Source organism: Sceloporus undulatus, chromosome 3 (genome assembly GCF_019175285.1).
Source record: "Sceloporus undulatus isolate JIND9_A2432 ecotype Alabama chromosome 3, SceUnd_v1.1, whole genome shotgun sequence".
In the NCBI taxonomy this organism is placed as follows: domain Eukaryota; kingdom Metazoa; phylum Chordata; class Lepidosauria; order Squamata; family Phrynosomatidae; genus Sceloporus; species Sceloporus undulatus.
This window is the reverse complement of record NC_056524.1, coordinates 225,504,560-225,521,197: the sequence shown is the minus strand read 5'-3', so window position 1 is coordinate 225,521,197 and position 16,638 is coordinate 225,504,560. Positions and strand designations below refer to the sequence as shown.

General features: G+C 39.9%; 1 protein-coding gene across 4 annotated transcripts in view; it reads right to left on the bottom strand.

The window, feature by feature from the left end:
- ST6GAL1 (ST6 beta-galactoside alpha-2,6-sialyltransferase 1) overlaps window positions 1-16,638 on the bottom strand; it is a 118,914-nt gene that overhangs the window by 84,997 nt on the left and 17,279 nt on the right. The window contains exon 1 of one of the 4 annotated variants that reach the window (XM_042459229.1): window positions 12,728-12,756. The exons of the other annotated variants lie outside the window; for them this stretch is intronic. The gene's annotated coding sequence lies outside the window, so the exon portion shown is untranslated. Of the gene's footprint in view, window positions 1-12,727; window positions 12,757-16,638 lie in introns of those variants that run through there. 4 annotated transcript variants of the gene reach the window in all.

Below are 16,638 nucleotides of genomic sequence, written 5' to 3'. Positions count from 1 at the left end.
ATGTAGAGCCAAGCACCATAAATATTTTGATGACCCCCCCCTCCCTTCTTACTACTCTTGGATTAGAGACAGTAATTCTATGCAAGCATTCAGCCTGCACATAAAACAATTAAAACTCCAGTGCAGGCAAGGGCCACTCCACACCTTCCCTCCACATCCCTGACATCTTTGTAGATGTTTGTGCATTGAGCACAAAGCACCTGGATACATCTACAAAGTTTCCTGTGATCTGGAATTCTGATAAGGTAGGATGCCCTATCATAGGACAGAATACTCTCTGTGCACAACATAGAAATTCACTGGATGGGCTGGGAAGAGAAATCCCACATCAAATATAAACATTCAGTGGGATGCTGGAGGTAAAGGATGGATGAAGCTCTCTGTTGTTTCTCTGCCATGCCAAATAGGGCCTATTGATGAGGCTGCCCTAAATGATAAGGTTCTCCATCTGAGGGTGCTGTTTGACCTAGTGCACTGGAACTTTCTGTTAGCAACTAACATTAGCTACTGGCAACTCCTCAAGGACATTAATCCAACATAGACTGAAAAATAATCCAGTCTGAGACCGCTTTAACTGCCCTGGCCTAGTGTTAGGTATTGTAGTTCTTGGATATTTTAGCTGATTATGGCACCAGAGCTCTCTGACAGAGGAAGGTAAATGTCTCACAAAACTCTAGTTCCCAGAATTCCCTAGCACTGAGCTAGGGCAGTTAACGAGGTCTCAAATTGGATTATTTCTGCATTTTGGGGCCATAGTTAGCCTGTCTACAGTTATTCATGGGCATGTCAACTCTTGCTTGAATTTAAAAAGAAGCTGCTTTTTGAAGACTTCCCAGAAACTTTAGTCAGTGCACAAAACAGTGATTAATTATTAACTAAGACAAGGCTTAAATAACAAATCTTACCAGGATGTGAATGGGCTTACCTCATGTGATAAACAATGATGTGGGAAAACCTTAAATATTAAGCTTGAAGGGAATAGCATTACATGTTACTCAAAATACTGACAGTATTTCATTATTTAGTGCCTTGCAGATGTAACGGTGATACTTGTGAGTCAAAAATGTGATGTGTAAGATTGGTACTTTTAATACCTAACTTCCAAGTTTTAACTTGAAGTGCATCATAAGAACACAATTAGAAAATTACTTCCAATGCTAACACATTAGCAATAATATTTCTTTGGCTGAAAGTAATTCATTATCACTTCTCAATCTCTCATACACACACCTAATTTTAACAACACACTATTTTTATCTGGAAAAGGTGACTATCCCAAAATGCCTCCAATCCCTCTCAAAGTGACTCAAAGAAACTAATGTGTTAAAATAATGAATAGCATTACATGTTACTCAAAATACTGACAGTGGCCTGTTACAGACTGCCAAAATAAAGCTGCTTCAGGTCTCTTTGGAGGTATGCTATTTAAATGATGCATGGGTCCTAAGAGTCCGGAGGTCGCGCCAAAGCCACACTCCATTCCGAAGCACTGGAGTGCAGCTTTGGTGCAGCTTCCGGATTCTTAGGATGCATGCATCATTTAAACAGCATACCTCCAAAGAGACCCGAAGCAGCTTTATTTTGGCAGTCTGTAACAGGCCAGTATTTCATTATTTAGTGCCTTGCAGATGTAATGGTGATACTTGTGAGTCAAAAATGTGATGTGTAAGATTGGTACTTTTAATACCTAACTTCCAAGTTTTAACTTGAAGTGCATCATAAGAACAAAAGGCAAAAATGCAACCACTTGTTATACCTCAGAGGATCCAGGCTTTGTGGATCCATTGCTCTATTCCCCTTTTCCTGTCACACATCTCCCTAAAGCACTTCAGACATAATAACTGAGCATACAACAATTCTTCCACACACTGAGGTCATTCAAGCAGACAGCTCATTGACTGGAATGTTGCCATAGTGCTGGAGCCCTAAAGCTGTTAGCTCCATGGTGATGAAGGGGACAGAGCCATATCACATCCACATACCCTACTGGGACATCCAGGAAACCAATAGAAAAGGATTAGGATCACATGAAGGAGACTGCTGGAATGGAACGCTGCAATCCACCACACACGTGAACACACATGAACATCTACGGTTCTCAGAGAAAAAAATACATGACACATAAAAGGATGAAGGAAGAGATGGAGACATGTGCAGCCTGATCTGGAAAGAAATTAGTCAACCACAACAGTATTAACAAAAGCAAGTGTGGGGAGTCAAGGTTTGGGGAGTCCTTGTGGATATCTAGCCAGCCCAACATTATTGTCCATTATTTCTAAATATTGAAGAACTTTATCCTAACAAACACTTCCTAGTGGAAGAGAAACAAGATTGCTTTGCTGCATGCCCTGGCATTATCAACACAGGGAACAGGGACATTTTTAAAAATGTCTTAACACCTTCCCCCTTCCTTGGCTTATTTTTGTTATGTCCCTCCAAGCTGACTTTGACTTATGGTGACCCCATCATAGGGTTTTCTTGGCAAGATTTATTCAAAGGAGGTTTGTCTGAGTGGCACTTTCCTAAAGTCACCCAGTGGGTTATCATGGCTGATGGGGGATTTAAATCCTGATCTCTGGGAGTCCTAGTCCAACACTCAAACCACTACACTATGCTGGCACCTTCTTTGGGTACTGTGATAATACTGGATGATATCAAAATGTCTTCCTCATAACATCAATACCCTACACAGAAATTGTGTGCCGACCTAGAGGTGGGCAAGTACTAGGCACTACACATTAGGCCCTACCTCAAATCAAGAAGTGGCAGGATGACTATTTCCATTTTTGTACATTATTCTTTGGGGAATCTCTTGAAGGAAAAATAGGATGTTTCTCCCTTTTTCTAGACTGCATCTGGCAGGAACCCTGGGGGGAGGCAATAAAATGGTACAAGGGCCCAGAGTCAACATGTTTCTCATCCCTGATCTAGATCTTCTGATATGATCAGAATGTTATTGAAAAATCATATATAGTAGAGGCCCCTGCATTACAAAGGTAATTTTTAAAGGGGCCAAAGAACAGCTAGGAACTGTGTGACGGGAGTATGATTTGACCTCATTCTGAGTCATTCGAAAACACTTGAAATAACACTGACAAGTAAGGACATTCACACACACACACATATATATGCCAAGGATCTGTGTGGAGAGAGACACATCCTTGTTTGTATTAAGCATTTAATGTATGGGTACCTAATTGTTCATCCCCGCACTATTAAATCCAAACCAACACAATCCCTAAACTCTGGCTGTCAGGTTAATTAAAGCTAAACAGAAACCCATTAAGCCATTACTAGAACAGCCCCATCACATCTAAAAGAGCCTGAGGCCAAAAGCAGCAGTATTTTCTGGCAGCTTTCCCTCTCTTTTTGCTCATGGATGGGTAGGCTGTATGGAAGCATTGACCAAGGCTCTATTAACATCAAAATTAAGGCAATGTGAAGCTAAGCATCTTAAACTCTGCTAGAAGAAAACCAGCTGGCAGAACCTGAATTAACCTTTACTTCCCCATGTTTTCTTATCTTCCATGCATAAGAATGAGAAGTAATTTTGGACTGTTTTCTAGGAAAGAGGCAACCATACAATGGGCAACCAAAACTATTTAAATCTCAACAGAAGGACTTTGTGTTTCCCTTCTTTGTGCAGTGAAAAAATCCACAGTATGCCTATCCTACTTCTAAATACAGATGGGATCTTACTGTAAATACCACCAAACTCAAAATATACTCTAGATTTCAGTAGGAGTAGTTTTAGAACGGTTTTAAATAGAACTTACCAAAGACTTCATGAAGTTTTCAGGCAAAAGTTGAGTTTTTTAAAAAAAGAATATAAATATAAAAAGAAAAGAAATATAGGAGAAACCAACCTATCTGGGTGTATTCAGTCCAGTTGCTAGTTAACTGAAGTTAATAAAATTACAAGGTCAGGACAGGAACAGTCTTCAGGTATGCTAAAACTTACTCAAGCTCTACTTGATGAATTAGAGTTTCCAACTCTCTCCCCCCCTGCCCCCCCACACACAGGTTCTTCATCTTTGCCAGGGAAGTGCAACATGGCCTTCACCATGTTATAAACTGCTATACCTATTGAATCTGGTTGATGTGGAGAGACGAGATATCTGCTTGGTTCAATTGTTTTTATATGAAAATGTCCAAATTTACAATTTTCTTCATAAAAAGAATGGAAATTATTTTTTTAAAAAAAAAACAACAGATTTTAAAAGAAAGAAAATCTGCGCTATTTATTCTTAAATAAAGTACATACCAACCAATTTAACTGTTACTGTTAAACTGGCTGTGTATATTGCAGCTAATCTCACAAAGGCTTCTTGGAAAAAGTAGGAACAAAAATTTCTCATCCACAAGAATGAAAGTAACCCTAATATGAATCCTTCAAGGCATAGATTGGCAACATATGCCCCTCCAGATGTTGTCTGATTCAAACTCATATCTGCCCTAGGCACCAACACTAGTGGCAAGGAATGATACGAGTCAGAGATCAACAATATCTGGAGCACCACCAATTGCCTACTCCACATCCTTTCTTCTTCATGACATAAAGCTAAATGAAAAGATGGAAAACTAGCATGGTTTTCTTCCTTAATGAACTCCCTTTATCAGAATTCATGAATTTATTTTTGCAATATCCCCCACTGATTCCATATTAGGTACCACCATCTTATAAAACTAGCTTCAGAAAGATATGCAATTGTAACATCATGATTAGATTTTATGGGAAGAACTTGTTCACTAAGTAAAGGCCATCTCTTTGACATAGTACAGTAGCCTAACTGTATTTTTTTTAAATTATCATTACTAGTTATGTTATAGAAAATTCTCAGTTAGACATTGGCTTTGTAATTGTACTTTTTCTCAGAGTTTACAAGCTTTATTTGAAAAAAACTGCCAGGGAAAACATATTGTTCAGGCTGGATTTTGTTCTTCCTTACAAAAACAAACAAACAAACAAAAACACATAGGTGCTGTTACTTCACTGTAGAAAGAATGCCAACATGTCTTTGACCAAAAGGGTCCACTGATTTTGGCTGGCAAAGGTACCCAACTCAACATTTGGAACTGCCAGGAACCCTTCCCTTGTTTCAAGGTGCAAGGCCTTGTCCCTGACCTGGCTCTGTGCCCTCTTCCCCTGGCAACTCAAAGACATTTAAATGGATCCCATTAAGAATAATTTTTGATCCTTACCAACAAATAAAAGGAAACTAAATGTATGTAAAACCTAAATGCATTGGCATTTAGGCAAGAATCCTTCTGGTAACATGTATTTGCATACTTTGAAGTTGTACATGTGTGGGTCTTGTTTTAGATGGAGCACAAGGGGCTATTCACTAGGCCCTTGTGCTCTGTTTAAAATCTCTACCCAGGAGCTGTCAGATTCCAGAGAATGTTGCTGGAGGCATTTAATGGCTGTGGTAGTGGATGGGGAGGAAAATGACCAAGCAGCAGGAAACTGCCTCTCATCTCCACTCTAGTTCTCTAGATGGAGGGAAAGGAAACTATGACTTCTGATCTTCTTCTCTCCATCCAGAGAACAGCAGCAGACCTGGGAGTCAGTCCCCTTCTGTTTGGCTGCCTCCCTCTTCCCTTTCCCCCAGCCATTTTACAATCACAACAATGCATCCCAAGACTCAAAAGCTGCCTGGGGGAGAGAGAGGTGCAGAGCTGTATGAGCAGAGCATTACACTTCATGTGTATGATGTCAGCTGTCAGCCTTTGACTAGTTTATGCAGGTGATTACTTACTATATATAAACAAAACAAAGAGAAGGAGGAATGTACAACTGAAAACCTAAAACTTTAAGAACCTTAACATGTCTCAGAGTGACCAGTGGTTTGTCAAAGCATCCCTACAAAGCAAATTTACAAAATAATGTAATATGAAACTACAAAGGAAGACTGGAAAGTGAAACAGCTCAATTGCAATATATCCATAAATTCCATTCCATCAACAGTGGCTGAACAGACAGAATGGTTTCCTGACAAACTACACATATTATAACACTATATAATAGACCACTTTATCACATCTCCTTTCTGGTTTCCTGCTTGCACATACCACATTCCCAAACTCCCTCCACCATTTCTTCCTGCCTTTGTCCCTCAACAACCATTGTGAAAAACTGAACTTGTCATCTTATCACCATATCCACAAGTTTCACATTTCTATTATTATTCATACAGTTTGCTTACAGCTTACAGTTGTAAACCGCTTAGACAGTGCTTAGGTGGTATGAAGTGGTTTATAAATGAAGCTTGTTTGTTTTGCTTATAAAGGTCTGTTCCTAAGCAGTATTTCACTCTATGCATCTAAGGAAGTATACTATGGCCCAAAACAGGCAGACAGGAAGGAGTGGCACTGGGGATGGGCACGCAGATTATGAATGACCACAGAGTGGTCATAAGCCACATGGAAAGTGCACTCAGCTGGCAAAAGCTGAGACTAAAAGGAGCAAGGAAAGTCCAGCCTTTCCAGCATCCCATTTGGGACTGTGGCAGTGGCCCAGATTGGGACCAGACTGTGTGGTCACTGTAATCCTGCACTGATGGGGGGGGGGGGGGTGACTGGGGCTGGAGCAGCCTCAGGCTATTCCAAGCTGCCAGTCTGCATGGCCCCATGAGTCTACAAAAGGTTATGCTACAACTTCTCTCAATTAATCTCAAATGTGCTACAAGATTCCTTTGAATTTTAAAATTTAGCTACACACAAAAGTTACTTAAGGCCATCATTACAGAGAGTTAGACGATGTACACTGAAAAGACAGTGAATTCTCTCTCTATAAAAATCAGGATCATCCAATGAAATTGATTAAGAGGCTTGATTAGGAATTGATTAGGAAAAATAAATACTTCTTCATGGAACACAAGATGTTGCACAGTCCGTAAGTTTAAATGCTCTTTAAAATGATTAAATACATTCACTGGAGGCAGTTCTATTCTTAACTGTAAAATTAGGTTTCTGAAAAATGTTCAAAGACAATTTCATTCAGATGATCCACAATAACAGGGGCTTGCTGTTTCTAAATCAGCTTGCTTGTAAGGTCTCCAGAGACATCTGACAAAGGAAAACATTTCAGCAAGCTAGCTAGGTATAGAACTGCTTTCTCTGGAAGTTTCCAGGACAAAAAAATGGATACCATATTGAGTAAGAAACATGCCTTCTTCAGCATCAAGGCAACACTAAAAATGTCTCAGAAGAGATAACCATTGCTGTCTGTTGTAAATTACATTTTGCTTCCACAATTTATGTGAACATTTGACCAGCAATCATGTGGCAGTTCTCCCAATGTTACATGGTGCACTGTGGTGCAATTTTAGAAATTGCCAAATGGAAACTCATTCCTCATTTTTGTCCAAGCAGATACACAGTTATCACACAGATTTACTTGTGTTGCTCTTAATTGAAAGGCTATTTCAGATTCACTAGAATACACATAATGAAAGCTACCTCTGGCATGGACTCAAATACAAGGCAGACAGTAGTCTGTGTCTGAATCTTCTTCACATTAGCCATATTCCTTTTGACTTTGTCCTTGTAATGCTTCACACTGAGAGGAAAATTTCTGGCATGCTGCGGAGAAGGACAAATGGCTGTCATTAGCTGAATCACCTACAAGCCATATCCCAAGGTTGTAACAGGATGCTAACAGAATGGCTTTAGTTTAAATTTCTTTTATCAGTACTGTATAACAATTCTTCCTTATATGGCCATGTTTTATTTGGTTTTAGTGTTAGAACTATGACTTTGGAGACCAGGGTTTGATTTCCCCACCATGTCACATTCTCTCTGCCTCAGGGAAAGGAAATGGCAAACAACCTCTAAACAAATCTTGCCATGAAAACTCCATGATAGGTACATCTTGGTGTTACCATAAGTCAAAATCAACTTAAAAGCACATCACCACCACAATCACAACTTCTTCCATATCTCCAATTTTCCCCCCCACTAAGGTCTGGGATTTCAGTGGCATTGGAAATGTAAACATGAGCAGCTACCTCAAGGAAACAATAGAAGGAGCATAGTATCTCTCACTGTCTATTACCCATATTAACTTGATTAATGTAGAAATTGAGATGTAAATTAATGGTGATTAAAAGCTTGAATAGAATGAATTTAAGGGACTGCCATCACAAAATAATGGGCACAAAGCAAAGAGCAATGATGCCAAGAAGAAACAACTAGGAATATATATCTCAGGTATGAAAGTTGTGTAAAAAGCATGTTGAAATGACTAAATGCATATTCCATACAATTCTGTTTGCAAGGGGGGTTCACATTATCTTAAACAAGTCTTAACTGAGAATCACAGGCTTGATCCAGCATTCCATTACTGGGCTGTTAGCCCTGATACGATGGCATTACAGTACATGCAAATGAGAATGAAAACCCCAATTTCATATCAGTGAGCTAAAAGTCAGAAAGACCTTCATTTTGCAATTAGTTTCATGTAGGACAGGGTCAACCTAAATTTCAAGGGAAGTTACTTTTCTATTGCTAATAATGTTACCTATCTTGTATTATCCTTTGTTCTTGGTTCCCACATGTCCAAGAAGGGAAATGGCCTCTGCATGCATTGATATCCCTGATCTTAGACCATCTTAACTGACAACAGAAATAATATCTGAGGCAACATGTAGGCCTGTGACTTTCACATCATTTTCTTCTCCTGTATGATTTTACACATTTTTGCCTGATGAAGAACCCAGTGAAACTTTGAAAGCTTGCATGATGTATTTTCTGCATTTTGGTTGGCCATTAAAAGTTTCACTCTTTTTGTGGAATTTGGCGTACATGAACTCCACTCCCCACACCAGAATATGTATTGAATTTTCTTTTCCTATGCAGTCTCTGTTTCAGAGGAAACAAGTAGCTGATTGTGGTTGATAGCTGTGTTAAAGCTAGGCTGTCCATAAAGGGAAATTACTTTTTAATCTCTTTTCTTCATATTCGCAATCCCTTTCAGATAAGCCTCTATCTATTATCTTTTATCTGGCTTTCATTTTGTTCTTACTGACAAATTACCCCAACTGTACGAATGGAACACAAACCAATACATGTTTCTGATCATGAGACATCCCTTTTTCCATGTAAGTGGAATTGGATTGCTCAATGTCCAGAAATAGATCTACTGTATATACTCATGTATACATCTAGAAGTTTTTGGTTAAAAATTTGACTCCAAAAATTTGCGTCGATTTATCCATGAGTCAGTGTAAGTACTGTACTGTACTTTAATGCTTATTAAAAAGGTGAAAGGCAAGAGTATCATCTATTCTGGAAGCACTCAAACCCCCTTTTATATTCTATCATCCATGAAGCCATTAGTATGAGCACAAACAGTAATGCCTGCTGGAATTTTGTGTTTTCTGGCACTGTTTTCCTTTGCTTCATCCTTTGCATCCTTTGTTACACACCCCTAAGTTTTAGTCTTGACTTATCTATGAGACATATCAAAATCCATAATTTTGGCCCCAAAACCTACCCTTGACTTATACATGAGGCCGACTTATAGTCGAGTATATGTGGTATAGGGCATGAGAGTCCCATCATGAGACTTAGCAGTGAGTAATTTATATTTGTTTGCCACAGCAGATTGAAAACTTGTATTCAGTCCATAGTTCATTTTTAATCCAATTTAAGCTCCTTTTCTACTTACAATAGAAGGGGGAATGAGGCTATTCTCTTGTTTAACTTGCATAAGGGAGATCAAGTTGATACTGTGTACTTGGACTTTCCATGAGCCTTTGACAAGGCCATTTAGTCAAAGACTCCCCCCCTCATAAAAAGGGAAAGAGGTGAGTTGCCCCATTATATAAAGAGAATTGTCCTTTCATAAATCAGCAACTGATCAAACTGAGCATTTAAAGATTCTGATGCACCTCCCATGGACTTTGGGGAGCTTGAGAAAGGACTTTGGAAGATGCTGGGAACCAACTCTACACCTTCTCTATGAAAGAAAGCACAACTGTCCTCATATAACTCTGCCTTGGATCAGCATGAGCCTCTTGGAAAAGAAGCATGATGACAGACTGGTGACTACAAACAATGTCTCTGTGTGTATATGTGTCTGCCTTCAAGTCACTGGTTGATCTGTGACCCCATGAATCTATAGTGTTTAGGCAAGGAATATCCAGAGGTGTTTTTGCCAGTTCTTTCCTCTGAAATACAGCTTAGCTTCCAAGATCACATGGGATCTGATGCCTTTACTAGATCACATTTTCTCCAGCTGGCTGCCTAATATTGGTGTTAATTGGAGTTTAATTTGTGTTTTCTTTCTTTTTGTTCTTGTTGACACATGGCTTTTATTCACTGTTATAAACTGTTGTTCACTGCATAATAAACAGCTTCATTTGTACCACAGAAGCTAAATTACTTCCAGGAAAAAAAACTTATCCACCACAAACAGTGGGGATTCCTCAACCAAATAAAGCATTCTATCTACCTGCTGGAGATGTGAGGTTGCTATCACAGTGTTTGTAATTCAATATCTTTTCCCAAATAATTGAGGTTCTGAGAAGATAACTTTATAAATATTCCCTATTCACTTATAATCCTCTACAAATAAAAAAATGGAATTTGATTAATAATGACTGCAGATGTATTCTATGACTAACCTCCTGTACACAACAGCCTGAAAGGCTGGCTGGGGGGTGAGGTTGGGGTGTAGCGTCTATATGATGCATGCCCAGGCTCTGCCCCCAGGGCACCATGATGCTGGGTGCCACACCACACATGTGTGGCGTCAGAGCACTCCTCTGGCACTGTGTACATACGAGACAGCACCAAAGGAGCACCGCCAAGCCACGGAAACACGGCCATGACGCACTTTCCTGAAACAGGGGCAGCTTTCACTGCTGTCTGTACAGCCCCTAAGTCAGAATATATGCTTGTATACATACTGTGTTTCTTCTAATAAAGGAAACATCTGTATGTCAATATAACAATAATTAGAAATCAGTGGTTTAAAAAAAACACTTTGGCGGGTTATAGACCGCCCATTTGGGGCGGGCTGCACCCGCCCCTTTCCCCAGTGTATTGGGGCCTCAGTTGCCAGAACGGCAGCCGCTGAGGCCCCGATCCGCCGCTTTTCAGGCTGCGGGGAAGCAGCAAAACGCCGCTTCCCCGCAGCCTGAAAAGGGGTGTCCCTGCGGCTTCAAGCCCCAAGGACACCCTGCGGCGGCAGGGAGAAGGAGAAAGGGACCGTTTGGCCCCTTTCTCCATTGCTTCGCTGGGCGCAGCCGTCTGAAGGCTGCACCCAGCGAAGCAAAGCGCTGCCGCAAACCAGGAAGGAGCTCCGAAACGGAGCTCCTTCTTGGTCTGCGGAAAGGGCGCCCTAGGCGCCCTGCCGCGGAGTGAGGATGTCACGTCCACGCCGCCCCGTGTAGAGGCGGCGCGGCCGTGACGTCCTCATGACGGCGGCCGTCTGGAATGGCTGCCGTCATTTTTTACGCACAGAGCGTGTATTAGGGTTAGGGAGGTGCAGAAGCACCGCACCTCCCTAACCCTAGTACGCGCTCCGCGCGAACTATAATGGCGGTTTGTAACCCGCCATTGAGAAACAAACAGTATCTCTGGAACTAGCAGAGATTAGTATGAGTGCAATACAAACCATCATTAAGAATTCAGACAAGACTGACCACATCCAACTTTAAAAAGTTACTTACAGTACTAGCAATAAGAGACCAACAAAAGATCACTAAAGAAACCAGATCTTGTGACAAACAAAAATTCCAATTCTTTCCCTATGGCAACGCTGTAACAGAACCCATTAAGGTCATTCACAACATTTGGGTTGATTCACACATAAAGCAAACAAGCCCAGCTTTATACAAAAGAATACACAAATATATAGCAAACATCAGATATGGGAATATTCAAAACCAGTAGGTGTATGTTCCAGTGTTTCATGACACTCTATATCTGACCTTACAATGGCCATTCCTAGGTAAAAGAATTACAGTGAGAGATTACAACAAGTAATCACTGAATTAGCATTGATCAGAAGATTGAGTTCTATCTCAAGGTATTTGAGATATAAGCTAGAATGTATTTGAAGGACATAACATTGCTAGTAAAATTTCTCAACTCACTGTTTGAGTTATCTACCAGCCAATGGTAGAGGCACTATAATGTATGTATTTTCTTACTCTTTCATTTTACTGTCTAACAGCCCCTGCCAACGCTGCATGTGCTCATCTGGTTGACAGAAGTTCATGACATAATAATTTTGTTAATGTTTTTAACATGTCACAATACCCCCAACCCCATGGCCCAAATACCCTAGAATCAGATTCCACCTGATTGTGGAAGCTAAGCAGGATTAGCAATGGCTAGTACTTGGATGGGAGACCACCAACAAATACCAGATGCTGTAGAAGAAAGAGCCAGTATGAGGAAGCATAGGGGAAGTTATATGGGGGGAGAAGAGGTGAAAGAGGAGGAAGGGAGTTGACCAGGATTTGTGGAATCTAGCATAAAACATATCCTGTACAAGCACAATACATATAGGAAACAATCTAAGCTACACTTAAATTACCATTCCAACATTATGACATTACTATTGCAACTACTTAATTAAGTTATATCATCTTTAGTACACATATTATTGCAAGGTGTAGGCAAAAGTTACAAATAGTTTTTTGACTCACTGAGAATAAGTGACACAGAATAAGACAGAAAGGAAAGACATATGAATGCGTACAAGTGGACTTACATCTATTGTGACTTTGCTACACAAGATGAGAGTACCAGAACTACACATGCACAACTGTAGTTTTACAAATTCCTTTGCTATTTAAAGCCTTTGAGAGGAAAGAGGATAGTTAATGATTACCATGAAGATCACACAAACATCAGAATAAGAACCTTGTGATTACTGAAACCCAGTCTTTTTAATTTCCTGTACAGATTATAAGATCAAACTCTCCAGAAGCAATCAAAGATTTGCTCCTTTTAGTTGTATTTACAGTTGTACTTCCTCATGTCTTGAATATTCAAGACTCCAAGCAAAGAATGTGTCTGTTATCTGCATATCTTCAGCACAAAAACTTTAGCTGTAGCCTAACTAAAGGAGCTTATTGCATGTATTATTAAACTGACTTACTTCTATCTGGTTTAAGGGTTAATTCGGGTGGCACCCTGATTTTATCACATGCTTTTTATCACCGAGATTGCTGCCTGAATACAGCCTGGGTCCATCCCCACTTGCAGAGCCACTCCAGTGGCCATTTTCTTAAATTGGAAAACTCCCAGATTTGAAAATAATAATAATAATAATAATAATAATAATCCTACTTTTCAGCCAAAAGGCTATCAGAGCGGCTTACAAATTGTTAATTAGACATTTCCCTGCCCTCAGGTTTACAATCTAAAGGGACAAGACACAAAAGGAGAAGGGGAAATGTCCAGTAGATCTTTTCTCCCTCTAAAGCCCAGGAAAAGAGCCAGGAAGAGCAGCTCTGCAAGGGGAGATAGCCCAAGATGTATTCAGGTGACAATTACTACACTAAAAAGTGTGTGATAAGATCAGGGTGCCACCCGAATTAACCCTTAAATCAGACAGATTAAACCAGTTAAATAATACATGTGGTAAGCCTCAAAGTTAAATTTTGCGGAAACTGCTTCACTTTTGCTGGATGATACCCAGTGAATTTATGTTGTGTATCTGAACAATAAGGGGCCTAAATAACCTAAAGGCATCAGCTCCTGCCTGATCTTGGAAGCTCAGCAGGGCTAGCACTGGTTAGTGCATGTATGGGAGACCATCAATGAAGACCAAGTACTATAGGCTATATTTCAGATAATGAAACTGGTAAAACCACCTCTAAGAATTCATTGCCTGAGAAAAACCTTTGAAATTTATGCGATTTTTGTAAACTGACAACTTGAAGAAACACACACACACACACACACACACACACACACCTGATCAATAGGCAGATATGGTTTCAGGGCCATCAGCCATAACCTTCATAACCAGTGCTGAAGGGAGTTATTGTACAAAAACTCTGAGAAGGACACTGTTGCACACAGTTACCCAAACATCAGCTTATGCATGTAGGCTTCTATGCCCCAAATTTTATTTCTATGAATGCAATCCATTTGATACTTTCTCTAAATTGGTTTCTGGTCCAACTTGTCTACATAGTTCTGGTTTATTAGAAGAGGAGTAGGTATCCCTACACTTTTCAGATGTTTTGGAGTACAGTTCCCATAATCCAATACCACTGGCCAAGCTGGCTAAAAGTGTTGGGAATTCTAGTCCAAAATATCTGGAATACACAAGGCTGCCTACCTAATACTGCATCATGAGAAAATGTTAGGGCCCAAAAGCTTACAATCCAAATAAAACAAACTCTCTACTTCCATGAGTAAATACCTATTGGGTAAACTGGACTTGAACAAATGTTCTCAGGCCAAAAAATTTACAAGCAATCTAAAGGGACAATTCAACAACATCAGCTCTGAGTTAGCTGAGTCCTATAGTGGCAACTATAACTTGTAATGAAGCCACACCCACCCACCTACACACATACACAGAGAGAGAGAGAATTACTATACTAGAATTCAAAGATATGCCTATGTTAGTCTGGAAAATCAGAGTACAAAGGGATGTTATAGCAACGGGGGGGGGGGGGAGCATCTGAGAAAGTAGATTTAAGTCTACAAAAGTTGGTGTTTCCAGCTTCTTTCTTTCAGTTAATCTCAAAAGTGCTACAAGATCCCTTTATAAATTGATCCATTCCTAGATATCTGTTAGAGTCAAGATGGTTGACATCTAGAAGTAGGGAGAGATATGAAATGTTGGAGAATAAAAGGGAAGTGAAGTGTGGCTGGAGAATAAAGGCTGGAGGATAAAGTTTTGGGATTGAATAATAGTATGGGGTAAAAAGAGGTATGCAGCGAGAGGATGGGATGGGAGAATTGCAGGTAAAGAGAGATTGAGAGGTTAAAAAACTATATTGGGATTAGCACAATTTGAGTGTATTTGTAGAGTTGTCTCTGTATTTGAATAAATGGGAAGGCAGGTATACTCTAAAGACACTAGATCTTGAAAGTAAGGTCAGCTCTGGTTAATACTTAGATAGGATATTACACAGTGTGTTTACAAAATGTGAAATACTGTGTATATTCATGAGGATGGTGGGACAGTGTAGTATCCAATGCCAAACTGCCCAAAGATGCATGCTTTTACCTGAAAAGGGAGGCTTAAACTGAATCTATACTGCAGAAATTATCCACTTTGACACCACATTAATTTCCATGGCTCAGTACTATGAAATTCTGGAAACTGGAGTTTTGTGAGACATTTAGGTCCAAAACACACTGCATAATCCAGTTTGAGACTGCTTTAACTGCCCTGGCTCAAGGCTAGGGAATTCTGGGAACTGTAGTTCTGAGACACATTTAGCCTTCTCTATCAGAGAGCTCTGGTACTGCAATAAACTATAATTCCCAGGATTCCCTAGCACTGAGCCAGGGCAGTTAAAGTGGTCTTAAACTGGGTTAGTTCTGCAGTGTGTTTTTGACCTTAGCCTTCTGTCTCGGAGAGCTCTGGTGCCACAGCAAACTACAGTTCCCAAAATTCCATATCACTGAGCCATGCCAGCAAAAGTGGTTTCAAATTAGATTATTTCTGCAGGGCAGACATTTGTATTGATGGAGATCCATCAATACCAAGGAATATTACATTCTGATTCTCTCTTCTATCCAGCTGTTGGAGGTGTGTAACAGAGTCGTGCTGGAAACTGGACAGAAACCTAAGATGAAGGAAGGAAACACTTATGAGGGAAACTAAGACAATCCCACACCATGGGATCCAAGTAAATAGTTGAGTAATGGTGTAATCTGAGTCCCATCAGACAATCAAGTCAGTGCTTACACAAATGCAGGTTTGGACTGAGGCCCTATTCTTTGTCGTGTTCCAGAAACCAGGTTTAAAAACAGCTGCAGTGGGCTCTTGGTATCCACTGGGATTTGGTTCCAGGGCACTCTGTGAATACTAAAAGTTGTGGATGCTCAAGTCCCATTAAATACAGGGGATAGCAAAATGGTGTCTCTTATGTAAAATTGCAAAATCAAGGTTTGCTTATATATATATTTTCTTACTCTTTCATTTCAAGCTGTGGGCCTTAGAAACCATGGATAATGGATCCATGGTTACAGAGGGTTGACTGTATTTGTTTATTTAGCTGTGAAAGGCTAAACATCAAAGAAAAGTGGGAAGCAAGGAAAAGGGTAAGCCAAACTGAAAAAAGGTTGAAATTTAAATGCACAATAGACAAGTGAAGAACAGAAGAATGGCTACTCGATGAATTCATCAGTTGAAAGAAAATAAATAAGGAAAGGTGTCATGTGCATGTTCATTTTTAAAAAGGCTTTGTGGGATTTTTACTGAGATTAAATTCTGCAATCTGCTTTGAGCCGCTAGAAAAAAGAAACTAGAAATGTAAATAGTAACAAAAATCAATCTAATCATTTCAGAACTTATTCAGGTACCACCCCACTGCAATGCTGCAATTCGGGCAGCAGTTCATCAGTAAGAGAAAGCTAGCATGAATCTTGACAACAGAATGGGCTACCTCAGATGGATCTTCTTTGCCAGTATATAAAAAGAATTTGAAC